This window comes from Motacilla alba, chromosome 4 (assembly GCF_015832195.1).
Source record: "Motacilla alba alba isolate MOTALB_02 chromosome 4, Motacilla_alba_V1.0_pri, whole genome shotgun sequence".
Classification (NCBI taxonomy): Eukaryota; Metazoa; Chordata; class Aves; order Passeriformes; family Motacillidae; genus Motacilla; species Motacilla alba.
This window is the reverse complement of record NC_052019.1, coordinates 19,888,141-19,909,291: the sequence shown is the minus strand read 5'-3', so window position 1 is coordinate 19,909,291 and position 21,151 is coordinate 19,888,141. Positions and strand designations below refer to the sequence as shown.

General features: G+C 34.5%; 1 long non-coding RNA gene across 3 annotated transcripts in view; it reads left to right on the top strand.

Moving 5' to 3' along the window:
• LOC119700214 overlaps positions 1–21,151 on the top strand; it is a 181,001-nt gene that overhangs the window by 34,952 nt on the left and 124,898 nt on the right. For all 3 annotated transcript variants that reach the window (XR_005256707.1, XR_005256706.1, XR_005256705.1), the window contains exon 5: positions 12,838–12,907. This is a non-coding gene — a long non-coding RNA (uncharacterized LOC119700214). The remainder of the gene's footprint in view (positions 1–12,837; positions 12,908–21,151) is intronic.

The following is a 21,151-nucleotide window of genomic DNA, read 5'->3' as shown; positions in this document are numbered from 1 at the left end:
CACAGATAATTGTTTTCTCCCATTCTGAAACAGATATGCTCTCCATAAATTGTGTAAAACTAATGAGATTTATGAGTGCTCGTCAGCCTTAAAATTATGCTACTTAGATTTTCATAATATTATGAAGATACAGGGGCCTATATGCCCCCTTTTTCCACCTAAGTTTTTGAAATTTCCATTTCAAAATTAATCTAAAAATCATATTTGCTGGGGGTTTTAGCTCCTTTCTCTTTTATGCTTTCAAAATTTACATCTGTAATGTTAAATATCAGTTTCAGAAGATGTTGGATCAAAGCCCAATATATCTTTGTTTTGCATTCAGTGTTATCTTCAATCTTGGAAGCTTTTTTCAATGTCAACTCCCAAATGATTTATAACTAAGAAACAAATATTAACCCCCCTGCTAGCTACAGCATCAGAATGATCAGCCGGCTTGACACTAGGTGGCAGACAAGACAACTAGGAAGACCCTTGAGCAAGCTATCCCTACCTCTGTGTTCTGGCGTGCTGCCTTCCAGTTTTAACACCTCCTAACATGCAGGCAACAAAATCAAGGAGTTAGTAGTGCAAACATGCTAATTGCAGCACAGACTTCCTGCACACACTTTTGTGTGTGACCATATCTTTTTAGTGCTCATGCTAGTATTTTGAAGAATGAATAACGCTCTGAGAATCCTTTGTCTTTGAAGCCATGAAAAAGTAGACATTGATTAAAAATTTTGTTTTGTTAGCAGTTTAAATATGACTATATACATAGATGCATGTGAAAGAATTATTTCATAATACATGAGAAACAATATCCAGCTAAAACCTTTTGTTATATAAATATATATCTTGCTATATAAATGTATCTGTATAATTATATTAATGTGGGTGTTATATCTATTGGCCTATAGTCAATCTATTGGCTAATATTCTAGGATCTGCTCCCCAGTGCATTCAGGAGCAATGCATTCCAACTAAGACAAAGGCAAAAACACCAGGAGGCCTGTGTGGATGAACAAGGTCAAACTCAAACACAAAAGTGAAGAGTACAGAGGATGGCACCAAGGACAGATAGCCTGGGATGAATGTAGAGAGATTAACTGAGCAGCCAGGGATCAGAATACAAATGCTAAAGACCTGATGGAATTCAATCAACTTATGAACATCAAGAGCAACAAGAAAACTTCTACAGGTATCTTCGTGATAAAAGGAAGATTAGGGAAAATGTGGGCTGTCTCTGTAAGGAAATGGAAGACCTGATTACTCAGGGGATGAAGAAGATGGAGTTACCCAATGACTTTTCTGCCTTTGTCTTCAATGGCAAATGTCCCAGCCATGCTGCCTGAATCAGGACATAAAGTCAGGGACTGGGAGAATGCAGAATCTCCCACTGTAGGAGAAGACCAAGTTTGGGACCACCTAAGGAACCGAAGGTGTGCAAAACTATGGGACCTGATGAGATGCATCTGTGGGTACTGAGACAGCAGGCAAATGAAGTCTCTAAGCTGATATTTGTTATATTTGGGAATTTTCGCTGCTCCAGCGAAGCTTCCACTGACTGGAAAAGGGGAAACTTTACTCTGAGTTTTAAAAAGGGATAAAAGGGAACCAGGGAACTACAGATGCCAGTCTCATCTCCATGCCTGGAAAGATCAAGAAGCAGACCCTCCTGGAAAGTATGATAAGGCATGTGTAAAATAAGGAGGTGATTGATGACAGTCAGGATGGCTTCATTAAAGGCAAATTGTGCCTGATGAATGTGGTGGTCCTCTGTGACATGGTTAAGGGTGTGGTGAAAATGGGAAGAAAACTGATGTAATCCATCTGGACTTGTGCAAAACATTTGACACTGACATGACAACCTTGTCTCTGAACTGGAAACATGGAATTGACAGATGCAATGTGTGGTTAATTAGGAATTGGTTGGATGGATGTGCTCAAAGTCTTGCAGTCAATGTCTTGATGTCCAAGTAGAGACCAGGCATGCGTGGTATTCCTCAGGAGTCAGTGCTGGGGCTGGTGCTGTTTAACGTCTTTGCTGGTGACATGGACTGTGGGATTGAGTGCACTCTCACTGCTCAACAACACCAAGCTGTCTGGTGTAGTCAGGATGCTGCAGGGAAGGAATATGTCACCCAGAGGAACCTTGACAGGTCTGAGAGGTGAGCTTGTGCACTTTTCATGCATTTCAAGAAGGCCAAGTGCAAGATCCTGCAGGTGGGTCAGGGCAATCCCAAGTACAAGTAATGTGCTGGGTGAAGAAGGGTTCAAGAGCAGCCCTGAGGAGACAGATGTGGGGGTATTAGTGCCTGAGAAGTGCAATGTGACCTGGCAATGTGCTCTTGATATAGAGATATGGATGGAGATGCACTGAAAAGTTTTAGCTAGGCTTTCTACGATGTTTTTATTGAATGGTAATATAAGATTTTAACTCTATGGCAGTGAAAGTGTCTGTCTATCGCTTCTTTTTTAATTCTTTTTCAAATTCTGAACCATCTATTGAATGTTGTGAAAGACCTTCCATAAGAATATGCTTAAATTACATAATTAGGTCCTATGAACAGAACAAGAACTTTGCTATAAGCTCAGAGAAATATCAAATTTGCTAATATAATTAAAAATTTAGCACTAACATTCATAGACATATTAACAATATAAATCAAATTGTAAAGAAAAAAAATTAAAAGAAAATTGCTTCCAGATTATTTAGAAATTTTTTTTGTACCAGGAATACAAAGTTATTAGTCATAGGGGACTAAGTCTATAATCTGATTTCCAATTCTTAACAAACTCTGTTGGGTAATAAACTTGTAATGAGAAAACAAACAAATTAAACTGCCTAAAAGGACTGATCTTTCAATTGATTTTTTTTTATTTTAATGAAAAGAACCTATTGAGTGGAACTTGAATTTTCTTACTCTCTTAGTTTTGAAGACACCTAAGCACACATAATATTGCATCCTTTTTAGCTGTCAGCAAAACCAGTTGAAAAATCTTCAATGATAATTGAATTTATATAAAAAAAAATCTATCCAAGTGAACTAGGACCTTTTCAAAAAGATACATAAGCAAATAGAGAGCACTTTGACTGTGGCCTTTTTTTTGACAGTTAGAACTGAAGATATTTGAAAGTTATCTAAAAAATAATGCCTTCAATTTTCACTTTTAATTAACTGTTAAATATCAGGAATACTGTGAAAGATAATTCATAGATAAAAATCACTGTGAGGGTTAGATGGAACATAAACCAAAGACAAACAGGAGGTATTCTCATTGTTTAGCATTATTCATTTCTGGACTGAACTCATTACCAGAGACATCAATCAAGCAAAGGTATTTATCCAGTGAAGCTGAATGTATTTGTTGCATTCTGACATGAATTAGTGTGAAAATATGTTGCATAAGGAAAAGGGTAGAAGCTCAGAATATACAGTCTTGGGCTCCTGCTGTGCAGCTTGCAGGATTCGACATCTCTGTGTGTATTTGTAAAACCAAACCAAGCTGCAGATGCAGCTCACTTTAATAGTTCTGAATTAGTTATCTCCACACCCAGGACAACTTTTCTCCATTTCCTCCTCTATACTGCGTGTGCCAACAGTGTCATTGTCTGCCACAGGCTTACTTTACAACAGATTGCGCTGTTTTGCTCTTATGTTGCATTCATTTTGGCTTCCAAGTGGAAGTGGTACTAATGCATTTCTTAGGCACTTACTATAAAAACAATTTGTCCTGTTGGCAGTTTCAGATGCTCAGGAATTCTATGCACTTGTCTTCACTTTGCAGATCATCTTTTTTTGGCACTTAAATATCACAGGAGGAATTTCCTGACTGGAGATAGCACTTACCGTATTACATGAGCTGTGCATTCTTTTTTGGCTCTAGGGCTACACTTAGAGACAAGCATTTGGCTCTAGCAGGCAAAAAAAATGAACAAATTACATCAGCAGAAAAATTCAGGTCAATATAGTTTTGAGCTTCAGAAAAATCACTTGATTTTTACTACCCCTGATGAGTACTATGGGTCCAGTATTTTGGTGGCTTTTTTTTTTTTTTTCAGTGCAGTCTTATAAAAGATCACATTTATTTTCATTAGAGATAAATTCGTGTTTACTTCCTCTTATGAATATAGTTCAGCTTCTAGTTCTGTTCTACATGTTTTTAATCATCATTCCATTGCTAAATAGAACTGATATAAAAATGACACTTTTTTTTAAAGTATCATGTTTCTAATGACTATAAACCTAAAAGGATGCAATAAGACTGATTTTTACAGCCAAAGATTTCAATAGAAGAAATCTTATTTGATAGTAGATATTTTTAAACTGATAATTTTTTTCTGTGATAGATAGTTAATTAGGGTTGCTTCAGAAAGAAATTAAGTACCTGACTTATACTGAATATATAGATGAACACTCTTTTTAAGATCCCTTGATTTGAGAGCACTCCTCAGTATCAATTGATCATGAGGAAAGGTAGAGAAAAAGTCATGAAATGGTATGCAAGGCATAGTAAAACTTTCAACTTTTCTGTGTACTATGCCCTTTTTGAGATGCTGAATGTCTAAACAGCAGAAAACAGTACTTGCAAAGTGAATATTGGTGATACAACACAACCTTCTCCTAAGAAAAGCATTCAAAAATTAGAGCTGGAGGGTGTGTAAAATCAAGGGGTGGGAGAAGAAAAACAATAACCTCCCAAAGGAATATGATGACAACGCTGGATATAAAATTCACATGAAGAATAAATCAGTATGTAATAATAAAGAGTAAGATAAATTTGTACAGAATCAAATGAACCATTTACATCAGACTCAGAGGAAAAGATATTCCACTGTTTTTTTCACCTCCATTTGTAAGTAAAACAGTACAATATATGTTAGAGATAGGAAATAATACCAAAAGTGGTAATATTAATAAAGAAAAAAAAAGTATGCCGTCATTATCCAAGAAGGATATTTAAGTAGCAGTTGTGAAAAGCAAGGAATATATGCTGGAAAGTAACTGCAGACATGTGTCAGACACGTGGCTGAATATCTAGGTCTGTACTAGTAAATCTGTGTCATATGGTCTTTCTCCATTTGCTAAGATTTTGGTCCTTGGTAAACTCAGCACTTGCTCAGAAAGCAATAGCAGGTGAAGCAATCACTGACAAGTGTATTGTGGAAACATCTCACAAGGTTCTCCTTGGGAGCAGTTGTATAACACATTTGTTAGTATATACTTAAATTCAGCATATACTTAAAGTTGGTGTATATTTAAAATTCTAAGTCCCTTATAATGAATTACTGATGCAGGAGCGCAGTGAATTTCACACAGGTGAAAGTTAAGCTAGCATTGTAAAATATGAATCAAGCTTATAAATAAGTATACTAATATTTCCATTTCCCAGAAACCCTTTGCTGTGCTTTAGGAAGGTTCCTATTTTCATTCTGTTTATTCATTCCCTCAATCCCTTAGAGAAATGTAGAATGGATTGTCCATTCAATAAAGCTGTGTGAACCCAGCTACTCTTTGAATCTCTAAATAAACAATAATTCAGAACTTCACTTTCAAGGGGTATGTAATCTTCATCCGTAGGTATACCATAGACTAAAAGACATCCTGACTATGCTCATTCAGTTTCAAGGACCTGGAAGAGACAGGAAATTTGGAAACCCTGAAAACCCTCTAATCTATTAGTTAATCTTATTACTGAATGATAATCAAACTTCTCAAGGTTAATTCTACTTTTCAGTATCCTTTTGCTCCGTGTTACATTTAAGTGATATCTTGTAGAATGTTGTTACTTTGATCTGACAGATTTTTGTTTTCATTACATATACTGGCGTTTGCATAAATAATAAATGCAACATCAGAGGTATGTAAGAGGGATTTAACAAATAGGGCTTCAGACTTTACACTGTGAATGAGGTGGAAATTAAATAAGTTAGTACTTTATAGTGGAGCCTTAAGTACCATTGTCATGGTAGCTGTAATAGTCTTTCCTTTAGAGACTCAGTCAGAGAACTGAAGATATCAGTGTTCTGTTGATTTAGGCAGAAACTTTGAATGTGTAAACTTCAGAAAAAAGAGAGACATAAAAAAATAATGAAATTTGGCAGATTTCTAGAGATTACATTAGACCAAGAATGCCTTATAAAAATACCTTTTTTTATATTTTCTGGTGTGCATGGTGGCTACCAGGTAGTCTAAAAAGTAAGCAGAGTCATTATGGTTTAAATGTCTGGATTTTTGTTTGGGGTTTTGTTTTTTTTTTTAAGTAGAAACTCATTAACAAGTATAACCTCCCTACTGAAAATATATTTCCAATAGCTCTGTTATGCCCACTCTCAAATTTTCTAACTAGATTAGACATAAAACATGTTTTAAAACAAAAATTTTATTCATATTGCTCAAATAAACTGTTCCTGTCAGATCTGCTTCTGTGCATCTTCCATATCTGGATGAGTACATGAAATATTAAATACTTAGATATATTTTGACTTAATGTTTTACATGTGCAAAGTGGAGATTTAAATAAATTAGATGTCTTAGACAAGATCACGGACAAAATACTGACAGGCCAAGGAACAGAGTCTTCAGAAGGTACTTTGGTGAACCAACAGGGATTTTTAATGTGCGTTTGAATGACACATGCATTTTACTGCGTTTGACAATTATTACTGTTGCCATTTTACAAGCAGAACCTATATTTTATAGCAAATAATAAAGGCTCACATGCATTCTTTTTAATTCCAGCTGACTATGTCATATAACCATGCCCTCCAAGGTCTTCCAAAGTCTCCATATTAAAGTAAAGAATTCAGCTGTTTCTTAAGTGCTGTGCTTAAGCATTAAAGTGTTCTTATCCATTCATTAATTTCTTATTGAATTTATAGAGTTTATGTTGGGTTTTTCTGGCATTATTTTTAGTAATTTATTACTTTTGTTTTTTATATCTTTGTTCAAAGAATTCAATTATGTTTTAACTTCCTCCTCTGAAAGCTCTCCATCTCTCCTAACCCTAACTTTTGTGAAACAGAAAACATCTGCTATCCAACTCTGAAGAGTCAATGAATCAATCAATGCATCTTTTTTCAGTTCCATAGCTTTAATCCTAAGGTTTTCTATTATTGCATTTTTCAATTCTAATATATTAAATTCCCCCTAATCATAAAGACACACTCTGAAGATATGTAATGAAAAAAAACGTAGCATTACATAGCATTGAGTTGTTTTGTTGAACATATTGTGAGTTTTAAGTCAGTTGCATTTGTAGCTCAAAATATTTCAGTGAAAGTTATTGGAGCAAAATATTGAAACAAATTTACAAAGTACGTAATACAAGTCAGGAATATTAGCATATTTTTAGCTCTGCCACTGTTCACTCTATAATAAAAATATTTAATACTTTGGCTTAAAATATCTAAAAGCAATGAAACAGCACAGGAGGTCTCTAAATTGGCTCTGAATTTTCTTTTAATCTATTGAAGTTAGCCTGAAGATAGAACTTTGTTTATGTGATTTAATATTTATAAGGGTAAACTAACTTCATAAAGTAGTACACATTTACATGTCTAAGTAAGTGCTCCCAGTAATTAGTTAATTGCATTACTAGGGATTGCAAAGCATTCATGAAAAATATTTTCTGCACATACAGTGATTTACAAACTGAACCTGGACTTCAGCTAGACATAGTGTACCTATTATAAAATAATTATACATAATTTTTATGTGGTTATTCTTTGTGCAGAAAGCCTTACTGATATCAAGTAGCTAAAACTAATTAGTTAGCAAGGCACATCTCTAGAATGTTCTTCTGTGCCTGCAAAGTTAGCAATAGTGTAACAATATTGTTTCCACTTTTACTGGCATTTTAACATTATTTGAAATAATGTCATCTGCAAATTTGAATGCTAGAAGCCCAGATTAAAAAATTTCTTGTATCAAGAAGATACAGAGACAATCTTGTACCTCTCGCATTTATTCTGGGGCTTGCACAACAGAACAAAGAGGTTAAAAATGAAAATATTTTCTAGATTTTATGTTCATCTATAGAATAGTTTGATATTATATTTAAAAACAGTGATTATAATTCATTATTAACAGCAGTTTGAGATGCTACAGAATATTTTAATAGTTCTGTGACCTGTTTTAAAGGTCTGTATCTCACTGACTAAAAGGCAGGTTACCACTGCAGGCACATGGAGCATGGATGCAAGTGTGAAGAAAATGGTACCGTTTTCTCAGAAAACAGAAGGATTTAAGTTTTTCTAAATAAGGCTCTGATGCTTTATTTTCTGCTGCAGTGCTAAAAAGGTTTTTTTGCTGAAGACAGGGGAGTCAGCTGGTTTAGTAAGTCTACAGACCCAGATTCTAATCATGTGTAGAGTTGGTTATACATATCTTCCAAATCCACACTGATAAGCTCCAACAAGCTTCTTTCAGGGATTAAAGCAGATTTTAGGATTACATATACGGCAACTGTTTGAGAAAGAACATTGTAAGTATGAGCAAGATATGAAAAGAGTGACAAAGACCTTTTTTGAAAGCTGTATTAGAATATTGCTTAAAATTCAGATAAATATTTACAAACAAAGTTCTGCCTAGGGGAAATCAAAGAGAAATTAAAGTAAAGAATGACTATAATAAGAATATTACTCTCTAAAGTATATAATGCCTTGTATAAATAAGAAACCCTCTATATCTCCACTGGAAATAGAACGTAAACATGAAATGAAGGTAGACATATCACCCCCAACCTTGTTTAATAACAAAAATACAGAGAGTTTATTGTTCTAAATTATACTACCAGAAGAAGTTGATAAAAAAAGAAATCATACAGGTCGTGTATAGTTTTGCTTTGTCTCACTTTGTCTTAAAATATGCTAGCTGTCAGAATTTACTGTATGTAGGAATAAATAACTGTTGCTGACAGTGTTCCACTCCCCTCATCCCATTCAACAGTGACATTTGATTTTTATTTGAGTCCATTCTGCAAAGTCTCTCTGTTTGACCAGGTTAGTATGTAATATCAACTGGACAGTAGAGAACGCACATTTTGTCTTTCCTTGGAATTCTGAAATATATTCATGGAGTAATATGCTTCTGTTAATGAAGTTTATCTGGAGCGTAAGATTAAACCTACAGCTCTAATTACTATACTCTAGTAACCATGGAGTACAGACTGAGTATTAGCAGCCATTGATGGATGAAATTTTCAGGTAGCTGGCACTTGAGCTAACACTCCACTTTGAATATAAAAAGTATGGGTTTCATCTTGTGATGAAAATTATCAGTTAGCAAGGAGGAGACCTCTGATCTTGTCCTGTGTTACTTGTTCTGCTGTTCCCTCTTGTGTTTTTGCCTTCTTCGTGATAGAGTTCATATGCAGTGCTTTGAGCATAGCATTACTCAATGTAATGCCCACGTTTATTCATTTCACACCAGCAAAAACCTGCTCTGATTTGTTAACAAGCTTGGTAATCTTAACTACCTGTTATACTACCCATGACTTCATGGTATTTCACCGCCTCACAAGAGAGTATTGAATTTATGTTCCAAATGGGTTTGAGAACTGAAGAGGTAGAATTATCCTCATTTTTGTGACTGGAACACTGAGATACATTATCTGGTAAATCAAAGACTGGTTTGAATATCTAGAAACTTAAAGTATTTAACCCTTCGGTTTGGGCTACTGTTCCCACTGTTTCAAATGCAGCTGCAGGCATCCTGTAGTTAATCTAGTTCATCATTTATGGCATTAATTGTACTCTCAGAAAATGAGGAACTCAAAATCTGCTGCATGAAAAAAAATGGTGTAAATGGTGTGATTCAGCTCTTTTACTTTGTATCACAAAGTTTTTGCATGTCCAGACTCTGGCAAAGTCAGTTAGAGGAGAATCTTGAGGCAAGTAGCTCTCCATGTTCCTTTCTTAAAGTGAACCTACCAAAAGATGTTAAAGGCTCTCCATCTTTAAAAATACATTATTTAGAAAGTACACAAACTAAAACAAGGTAATCCTTTTTGTAAAAAAAAAACCAAAAAAAAAAAACAACAGATGTTCTCTGTTTCAAACATCAACATTACCTGAGAAGGCTGTAAACAATGCTCCTTTTTCTGCACCATCTCCTTTTTTCTAGCTTTGCTTTTGAATCAAAGAACTCTCTGTGCTCTGGGTCAGAAAACCCCACAGATTTTCTCAAGGTCTTAAAAAAAATTATCTTGCACAAAAGCACTTTGGCTTTTGTTTCTATCTGACAGCAAACTCTTTGTATTGAACAAGGTCTCAATCTCCCTTATACTGTAGGCTACCCCTCAGCGCCTGCCTCACACGACACTTTTCAAGCTGACCAACTGCTCAGCCTGAAATAGCTGTCTTCTCTTTTCTGTAAGCATTCCTTTGAGCTAGGAAGGTAGCAAGGTGGGCAAGTAGCCTTTTTCTCTCTTGTTCAACCATCCCTTATAATCAGAATATATCATCACAGGATCATTAAGATTGGAAAAGGCTTTGAAGATCATCAGGTGCATTGAAGTGTGTCACAAAGTGTCACATCTACTCCAGGGATGGTGATTCCACCCCTTTCATGGAGAACTTCTTCCAATATTTAACCCGTCTTTCAGTAAATAATTTTCTCCTGATATCTAGTCTCAGTCTCTCAACATGCAATGGCATACACACGCAATGGACTGTCAGATAGTTCAGTTCATCAAAGAGCTGTAGAAATCACAGTCTTCCAAATCTTAGTTTTTCATCAACAAAATGTGAATAAAAATCTCCTTGACTTTCATGGGTAATTTTAAGGGTACAGAGCCACAGTTTTTTCCTCTTTCGTGATTTGGTCATTAACCTTTCTGCCTTCTATCAGTTTTCTCCTCTAGCTCATCTTATTTCACTCATTTCCATTTTTCTTTCAACTAGGCTCTCTGTGTCATCACTTAGGTTTCATACAAATACATTGACTTTTCACCAGTCATCCCAATTTCTTTTGTTCTGTTTATTCTCAGATCTTTCCTTGTCATTTGTTTGCTATCACAAGTTTTTGCTTTCTGTCCACCTACTCACCTTGTCTCTTTTAGTTGCTAGTCTCATGTGCCTTCTAATGAAAAAGAGCCTAAGAAGGTGAGTTTCCTGAATTCAGTACCAATATGGCTATCAGGAGTTCCAGGCACTAGTAGTTTTCTGAGGAAAGATTTGGTCACCTCTATATTGCTTATTGTTATCTATTCTGTAGTGAAAACTTTTTAGAGTCTTATACCTTGAGCAGATTTGAAGATGTTAATGGGATAACAACAGACGCATTCTTGACAGACTATGTAAAAATCTCTTTTCCAAAATGTGTAGCATTGCAAATTGTAATACAAGGAAATAGTATTTACTTTTGTCTAATTTTCCTCAGACACTTTCTTGGGAATAGCAGATATGTTTGATTGAACATTTATGACAGAAATGCCAAAAAATGGCAAATTATTCCATTCTGAGGTGTTCACTTAGCATGGAAAATATGAGTTCAGATCATTTAACCTGTGCAAAGTTATAATTAACATAAAACATGAACCACTGGCCAACCTTAATAATAGGTGGTACCAACAGTCTTGCTTAAAATCTTTATGATGTTCTTGTTGTCATGGAAGCAATTGTTCCAACCCAAATTCTCCTTAGACTTCATTCTTTGATAAAAAGAATAATATACTTCATTTAAATATACTTGAGTATGGCTCAGTTTCTCAGGGTGAGAACACCAGTGTTTCAGTTCTCACATCACCAGTGTAAAATATCTTTAAAAGGATGCATATTCTAGACATAGATATACTATGGAATAGGATTTGAAGTATGGAGAAGTTAAGTCTCAACACAGAGTGACTGAAATCCATGATACAGACATATATATACATTATATTTTGGTAACATATGATTTTACAAAATGGAGTAGAAACAACTTCATAGGTTTAGTTGCATTTCCTCCTACAGAATTGTTATGGTAAAGAATATTGATTACCATTAGATTCTGTGTAGAGACTGGTTCAGGCTGCTGTGAGCTTCTTTCTCTTATTTTTACACCTATGTACATCTATTGTACATTTATACATCTATGCTAAGGAACATTCTTTCTTCTGGCATTTGGAAAAAAAATGCCTTTGAGGACTTTGGTGCTCCTAAAACTTCTTCAGTAATGACACCAGAACTGTACAAAAGGAGGGAAAATTTTTCTCAATACATAAATAAAGAAAAAAGAGAAAAATGGAAAGAGTAAGTGAAATTTAGTTTAAATAGAATAGATAATGATTTTTTTTAAAGATTTTTATTAAGTATTATTGCTTATACAAAAACTTTGATTTCTAGAACCACCTCTTCTTACCTTGAAACATAAATTCATTATCATCTAACTCTATATAATCACAAAACAACTGAACACAGCAATGATACAGTTCAGTTTTCTGTTAATCTCTAATGTTTAACATTCCTTTCACCATGCTACCAACAGCAGAATATATCTTTACTTGCCAGCAAAGAAGAAGCAGAGCATTAAAACCAATATACATGGAATCCCTTGCCTTCAAAATTTTTCACTGGTTTTCAAAAGTGCTGCACATTTTTAGACAACAACGTATCTATTGCAACTTTTAGTTTTACTTATCAACAGGATGAAAAAAAGAAAAAAATCCCTCTCCCATCATATGTTCAGTGATGTCTTCTTTAAATGTTTTCTAATTTGCTGGTACTTCAATTTCTGTTACTGACAGTTACTCTACCTGTGAGATATACCTTGTTCATTTTATAGCAAATTTCACTGCTATATTAAAAAAAAAAAATATAATTTTACATTAAACACCTCCAAGAAGTGGTTTCTGAACCCTTGTCCACTTTTCCAGTGCAGGGCAGTGAATGACTGGCTATGTGTGGGACTGAGCTGACTGCTGGAGTTAACCCACCACCACTTAGGTAAGAGTCTGCCTTAGTCTGCATTAGCTAATATTTTCTCTGCAGAAGTCTCTGGAAGTTGCTGCTAAAGTTAAATACTCATAGGCCAGATGATGTACAGAAGAACGTAAGGAGATAGGATTTCTGCAGTTATGCAGTGAATATAGTACAGTTCTCAAATTTTCCATTCCCATAACAGTATTGGTTGAGGCTGGAGGGGCCTCTGAAGATCTCCTTCTCCAACTCCCCTACTCAGGTTCGGTCACAAAAAGCTGTTTTCTTAGGACTGTGTTGGGATGGCTTTTGAAAATCTCCAGGGATGGAGACCCCAGAGCCTCTTTGGGCAAACTGTGTGAGTGCTGTGAAAGACTAAAGATTGGTGTCTCAAGATATTTTGGGGTGCATGTGCATGGGGGAAGAAGCAGATCAGGCCTCACCCTAGCAAGGCAGTGCCTTGCTCTGCAACCCCCATCCCTAGAACCTGTATCCCAGCCTAGCAGTGCCTGTCAATCCCTGGCACAACAGAGGCAATGCTCCACACCGGCTTCTGGAGCCTCTAACCCACCTCCCAAGGGGCCGAATGAGTGGAAGTCCTACCTGAGGGATGGGCCCAGAAAAGCCCAGGGGTATTTAAAGCTGAACATAAGGCACACACATGTCTTTGTACTACCTCCTCTTGGAATTTCTATCTGCTGAACACTGCTGAAACCCAGGAGTTGGTAGCTATTTATGCCCTTTTATATACAGTTTCTGTCTTTATTGCCTCTTTTTAAATCTAATTCTCTCTTCTTGGAATTTTTGAGTAACTTACAATCAAATGAGCCCGGAGTCTGCTAAATTGAGTAGGCTAAATTAATACTTTGAGAAGGGTTTTATGTTGATTGAATGCTGCTCTAAGCCTTTGCCAAAATCCTCTGATTTTCAAAGGTGGCCAGTGAAGTTCTCTTTGCTGTTTTATCTCTTGAAAATATCTTCCCATTTTCTCCCATGCATCTAACTCAGAGTACATGAACACCAATATTCCATTTTAAAAGTCTCATTGAGCAAGTTTTTCAGGGCTTTACATGTGCTCAGTCACAGTATCAAATATGATACACAATTACAAATACTATCAAATATGATAGAGTATGGATCATATTTTCTGGTTTTGTCTGAGTTAGAGTTGATTTTATTCATGGTAGCTATTATGGGGCTGTGCTTTGGATATGTGCTGAAAAGAGTGATGCCTTTCAAAGTAGCACAATATCGTTAGCTCTTATATATAAAGTCTTACACCACCCATTGATTATAATGATTTTCTCTTTTTTTCCCTCTCTACATATATTTGCAAATTTTAACATGTTATGAGCAGCAATTAGTTCAGTCTCTAAACTCACTCAAGAGGTTAGTAAGCATGTAAGAAGAAAAGAAGACCAAAAGCACCAGTAACAAGTTATCAATGTAATGAGTGATCAAATAAAAATCATTATAGTAGTGAGCTTCTGTTCTGGTTCCAGTTACTCCAGTGTCTGCAAAAATGAAACTCAGATAGGTACATACTTAGTTTGCTGCAGCCTGAAGGTTTGCAGAAACTTGTGCTGAGTCCAGAGTTCTTTATGTTTCTCAAAGATTCTCTTACAGGAAAGGAATGAAGTAGACAGGCAAGCCGAGTACTAGTTGATTCCTGTTATAAAAGAGGATTAAAAGTTAGGGTGGCCTCAAAAGCTAGTGCCACCAGCAAAGTAAAACTGAAAAAGGAGAAAAAAAAGCTGCTGTACGAATTGAAAAATCCATTGGATAATATTACTTTTGATACTAGAGCATAGGTATCATACTTCATAAATTGCTCATTATTGCTGACTTCTAGTAGCAAGGTCAATGTAATGTACTCAGTGTCTGACCACTTTATTCACTTCTAACAATGCTAGGAAAAAAACTTAAATAAGCTGCTTTTGCAGCTGAAAAGCAATTTGCCACAATATCAGCTAAAAAAAAAGAAAAAAGTGAAGATTTCAATTCATTGCTACTGCAATTTTATGCTCAAACAAATTTTGGAACTGAGGAACACTGTATATGAATTGAGAAACAATTTGAAGATAGATAGGGCAGATGTCACACTGACCTCTGCCCATTGGAATGTGATAGATAGTTTGGTTTATCTTTTTTTTTGGCAGATAATTTAACCTCTTGGGAAATCATTATCAACAGTGTATCTTTAGGCCATGTGTTGTCACACATTGGATATCTGTATTTCTTTGGGGAAAAAAATTAGTTCAGCTGAAAACCAAAACTGATTTTGATACTGCTGCTGGTGTATAACAGTATAAAGAAATTAATTCATAAATGCACATACATAAATAAAGATATGGTTCAACAATAAGAAATTACTTTTTAGATGTTTGAATGGCTATTTTAAAATAACTTACAATCCTTCTTTTCATAATACTTTTACTGACAGACCCAAATCATATTTCTAACGCTTAAAAGAGAAATAAAAATGGATTGCTGTCCTAATGAAAAAATATCCTGTAGATTCTTACCCCAGAACCCCTTTGGACTTGTGAATTTGCATCTGAATTGAGTTCTTGTGGGCAGTTTCTCTACAACTTTTGATTCTTAAATAAAATAGTGATAAAATAGATGTCTCTTTTTTTTTTTTTTTTTTTTGGCTGGCTGATGTCAAAGCAATGTGTGTTGCATTTAGAACACACAATAACTAAGCACTGCTGAAGACACATTTGCACAGCTTTGTGAAAGTCTTGAAAAAAATCTCTTCTATTGTTTCCTTCACAAACTGATTTTCATCTTACCTATGTTCACTTCTGGTGTATGATGAGTGGAAGAATTTTATTTTTCCATACTCTTAAAGATCCTTTAATTATTTAAATCATTAATTTTCATTGTAAATAAAGAAATAAATGATAGAGACAAAAATACATCAGTAGGGAATATTTGATGTTTTGTGAATGAGATGGGATTTAAGAGACTTTAACCTTCTATAAGGGGAGAAGTTTAACAAGAAGTCTAAGGAAAACTAAGGTTGTTTATGTAGAATGGTGTCACTGTTAAATGAAAACAAAAACTCCCCAAATACATTTTTTTTTTCCTGAATGAAAAAAAAAATCTTTGAACTTTCAAACTGTTGATCTGGGCATAATATATACAGATTGGTTATGCACAAAAGAGAAATGCAATATAGTTTCTCTCTGGAGTTATCAACAATATTCTCTATTCCCTGGTTCCATTTATCATGAATGGTAAAGGTTTTTTTGACATAATTTTTCTGACAATTTTGCATGATACCAATATAGGTGACTAAGCAGAAGAATTAGGGTAATAGACTAAAATATTGACTAACTAATAGGACATTAGTTTTAAATATTATACTGTTTTATCTATTAGAATATACTATCGTGATAGAATCTGCAATGTGAAGTTATAGAGTCATAAAATCACAGCATGGTTGGTGTTGAGGGAACCATAAAGATAAAACCTCCTTGCCATGGGTAAGGACCCCACCCACTAGACAAGGTTCCTCAGAGCCCCATCCAGCCTGGACTTGAACACTTCTGGGCATGGAACACCCACAACTTCTCTGGAGAATCTGTTCCAGTGCCTCATCACCCTCAGAGGGAATAATTTCTTCTTGTCCGTGTTGCTTCTCCCAGAGCTGATGGCTGCAGGGGACAAGGTGCTGCAGGGAAACCAGGGAAACCAGTAGGCTCACCCTTTTCTCCAACCATCTCATTTGGCCTGACATTGCCCAACATGGCTCAATGCAGAGCCCATTGCTTTATTTAACAATCATTCAATTTTATCTACTCATATTTTAATTTTTTCCACACACAACAGTTAGATCAAACAACTAATAGTTCTTTCATTTAATTCACACTTATCTAATTGTGTGTTAAATGGACAGATCTCACATTTAAGTCTATGTCATCGGTGTATGTAGGATTATTCATTTAAATTACTTCATATATTGTGTTTTCAGTACACATATATACCATGTTCAAAGAAAGTGTCAGTGAATGCTAAAAATTCCATCATTTTGTTTATGTATTTTTTAAAACTTTCATTTCACTGTTCACTGAGTAAATTTCATTCATAAACTATTGTGAACATGACAAAAGTTCTGTTATAGTTTTTGCTGATTAAAATGATATTTTTTGTGGGTAGGAGGAAGATAAAATCTTAAAAACAGGTAAAAGAAATAGCTTGCTAAATTTGTTTAGCAAGTTTCATTTTTATATTCCACAGAAAATATTAGGACTTGAAAGATTAATGTCCCCACACAAAAACAGCAAAGCAGATTTTGTGATGCAACAAAATACATTCAGGTGTATATATATATATATATATACATATGAAAAGCATCTACACCATCAACATGAATAGTTTATTTCTATTTCTTGATTCTATCTTGATCGCACAAGATACAAACCCAAACCTTAGTCTTGTTCAAAAATTGCTTTTACCTTTTTTTGATACACTTTTGTTAGGAAATTGAAATTGCTATTTTATGTCAGAAAATATTGTGTATTGGCTCACAGTATTTTAAATTATATTTTATTCTTTCTTTTCACAATTTTCTATTTTATGATAACTGAGCAGGATTTTCCAGTTTATAGTCCCTAAGATACAATAACCTAACTTTGTAAGTGGATAGAATTGATTCAAGACTGCGAGTTATTCATGTGTTTAGCAACTTCCATTTATGAGAATTAGATTTATATTGCCATCATGAAAGTAAATTTCAGTTTTTCTGGAAATCTTACACAATTTTTTCAATTTTGAATAGTTTGAATAATGTGTTCCTAGAAAACACCATGGCCTTCCTCCACATCATCTTTTTCATACCAGTATTGAGTATATGTGAGTATAACAACCTTATTCGTCATACAACATTTTGGAAAATCCAGTTTTCAGCTTTTTTTGTCATGCTGAAAATCGATAATTTATTCTTACACGTTATTTTCAATATCTAAATCTGTTTAGAATGCATTGCACTATTTTACCTTTTTTCACATGAGTAGGAAGTTTCTAGAAAGGACTTGCTAAAGATTTCTGGAAGGCCTAAAAAAATGCCACAAATATTTCCCATTTATCCACTATCTTAGTAGATTACAGGGGCCTGAATTTCCTTTGTAGTTGCCATGCTCTTGGCTCCATCTCTGTTCTGATTTTCAGAGTAACAAAACACTGCTGATAGTAGATTTCCTTATTCTGTGTTGACAGGGAAGCACATTTGTAAAGAAAATTTGTAGCTTCTGTTCAAAGACTAGCAATTTTCCCTAGCAACTGATTTATTTGCATAGACTGTGTTTTACCAGAGAGTTGGTGGTTGTTTTGTGCAATGGTGATGACACAATAATTCTTAAATCTGGAAGCACTTTTCTTGCAAGTGGTATGAAGCTTTTTGGGGATTTTTTTGGGTTGGTTGGTTGGCTGTTTTTTTTTCCCTGGGAGGCAGGGGGGAAACTCAACTGGAGTTACAACATGAATATAAAATATTCAGCTGGCTTTATGAGTAAAACCCACAAAATCAGAATGAATGTGAAATCTGTTTTTATATCACAAGACAATTTTTAGAACTTAGGATGACTTTCAAATTGTTGAATATGTATGTCCTTCTCTCCCTTTATTCAAAATTTGCTTTTTCATACCAGAAAATAGAGCCTCTATAGGCAACCAGTATGATGCAGTCTAGCTTTATTATGGTCTCTCTTTAATTTGTTTCTCTTTGATGATACACATAATTTTTACACTTATTTTCACATGTGATTGAATTCCAAAGAAAGAAAAACCATCTGGGATTCAAATTAAATTTAATTAAGGGAGAGTTCCTAATTTTACCCTGATATTTGTGTAATTTCTTCAATGATATTCAATAATAATAATTCTTCTTCATTAAGGATGGTTTTATAGATTTCCCAGGGTCTATCTATGTTGTGAAAAAGCTTATATTTGCACCCTGAAATTTAGTAGCTAGAGAACCATGTAAGATATATTTGGTATTTGAGCTCACAGTAAAAGAAGACTGCATCTTAAATTAAACAGAATGCAAGAATTTTGTGTAACTCTTAGCACTTTCAAGGTGAAAGCTAACTTCTCATGACTTTGATGCATGTCACAGGATTTTCCTAGCTAATGAAGCAAGAACACTTGAAGAAAGTCTAGTAAATTAGAGTAAAGGGACACTTCCAGACTCTGAAACTGTGCTGTTCATAATTTAAAATTGCTAGAAAAATCCCTGAAATACTTTTGCTTTGTGAAATGTAGCGGTCCTAGGCATAGTCTGGAAACGAATGTAAGTCAGAGAAAAATCCCTGAATGGAAGACACCTGTTTTGGAGAGTAAAAAGGTTGAAAGTAATAGTGTGAAATATTTCCCTTGCTGGCCTCAATATCAGAAAATGATCCCTTTTTTTTTTGAAGTAGTGTGGACATAAATTCACCTTTGTGTCTTTTAAATAACAGGAAGCAGCTTATTTCTTGCACTGTCAAAAGTGTTCCACTTAACTAAATTTCAGGATTGTCTTCTCAAAGGAAAGGAATTTTTGAGAATTAGCCAATTCACATTTAATCACATAAACCGGCAGGACAAATATGAATGCATAATATGCTTCCCCTCAATTTCATGTGATAAATTGATATGTATTTCATTGGAGTTGGAGAGGATAGCTATATGAGTACTTCAACCTTTGTAAATGTTTCCCAATCTTTATGTCTTTATAATTAATTTCTCACTCTGGAAGTTATTTGAGTTAATAACAGGGGTTTTTTCTCCCTTTGCACTGTATTTATTATTATTTTATCCAAATAAGAAGGTGTTATCTATCTTTCCAACAAGCCACAGTTTTCTGCTTTTTTATTTGAAAGTACTAATTGCAATCTTAATTCGAAATTTATGGCAGGTATTTAATAACTGTTTATCCCTAGCTGAGCTATTAACAAGTTAAAAAGTCATTGTGAGAAACAGTGCTCTTCCTCATTAACAAATCCTCGAGGATTTTGTAACATGCCCACTTCATAGCTCAGTGTTAACACAGACCTGCAAATCATGTTTCTATCAGTTGCATGAGTTAAGTTAACAATATACCTCAGAAAAGACCAGGGGTAATGGTAATCATGACATTGGCACAAAAATGATGGAAGGAATTTAACTTGTTTTGATGATTAAGACTTACTACTTTGTTTGACTAATTATCTCTAGTAAAAGAGAATTTTTATTTTTCTTTACATGCTTCCTAGAAACCAACCTGCGATTAAGTTTTTAATAAACAGTTTCTATATTTATATCTGTTTGTGTGCTTACGTACCATTTATGTTACATGAATCAAGCCATATAAAAAACTATATTTGTTCTCTCTAATGTTTCCATAAAGTGATACAAACGGTTCTTAATAATAGTAACTACTGAATATTTCTTTAATTTTTTCCCCCTGAAAAAAAAGATCAAAGATATTTACAAAGGAAAAAAAAAATCTCTCTTTAGTGTCTGATAGAGAAATCTGTATATTATTAAATAAAATAGGATTGACACTACTTATCTGACCAAGTAAAACTTGCTGTTGATGCAGGTAGACATTACACATTTGGATCACAACTAATTACTGTATATATATATATATATATATAGCTCTAACTACCTTCTCCTTTTATACAGGTTAGAACACCTTAAATTTAAGAGATGAAATTTAATTTTACCAGCAGAATTCTCTTAAAAGTATATGCCTAACCAACTGTTTTAAGTGGTGTTCACCCATTTTTTTCTGTCTTGCATTAAGTAATCAAACACTGATGGGCCCCCAGCAGAAGGCAAAAAGTGAGTTTTATCCTCTAGCCTTGTTTTTAGACTATTTGCTGGCTAAGAAAATGAAAAGTGGCTGGGAAAGCAAAAAAAAACCCAACACAAAAAGTCAAATAATTGATGCAACTTTCTAACAATTGGCTTATTAAATAAATAGGGATAAGCACTGACAAGCTTCCCCAAATGAGAGGAAACCTATTATACTTGATTGATAAATATGTAAGCATGGAACGTTTTTGAAAAAGAGTTTGTAGCCTGATGTTTCAATTCTGTTTGAATTACACTCTATGTAACTGGATCTCTAATATCTTTTATGTATCTAGGTCTAATTTTTCAAAAATTCAGAACTGATTACAGCATATATACCTGCATTTACTTGCTAAGTTTTCTTGCACATACTTTTAAATTATCTAATTGGGACATTTTATAAGTTAAAAACCCAATATATCAGTAAGAAAAATACAATATGTGACG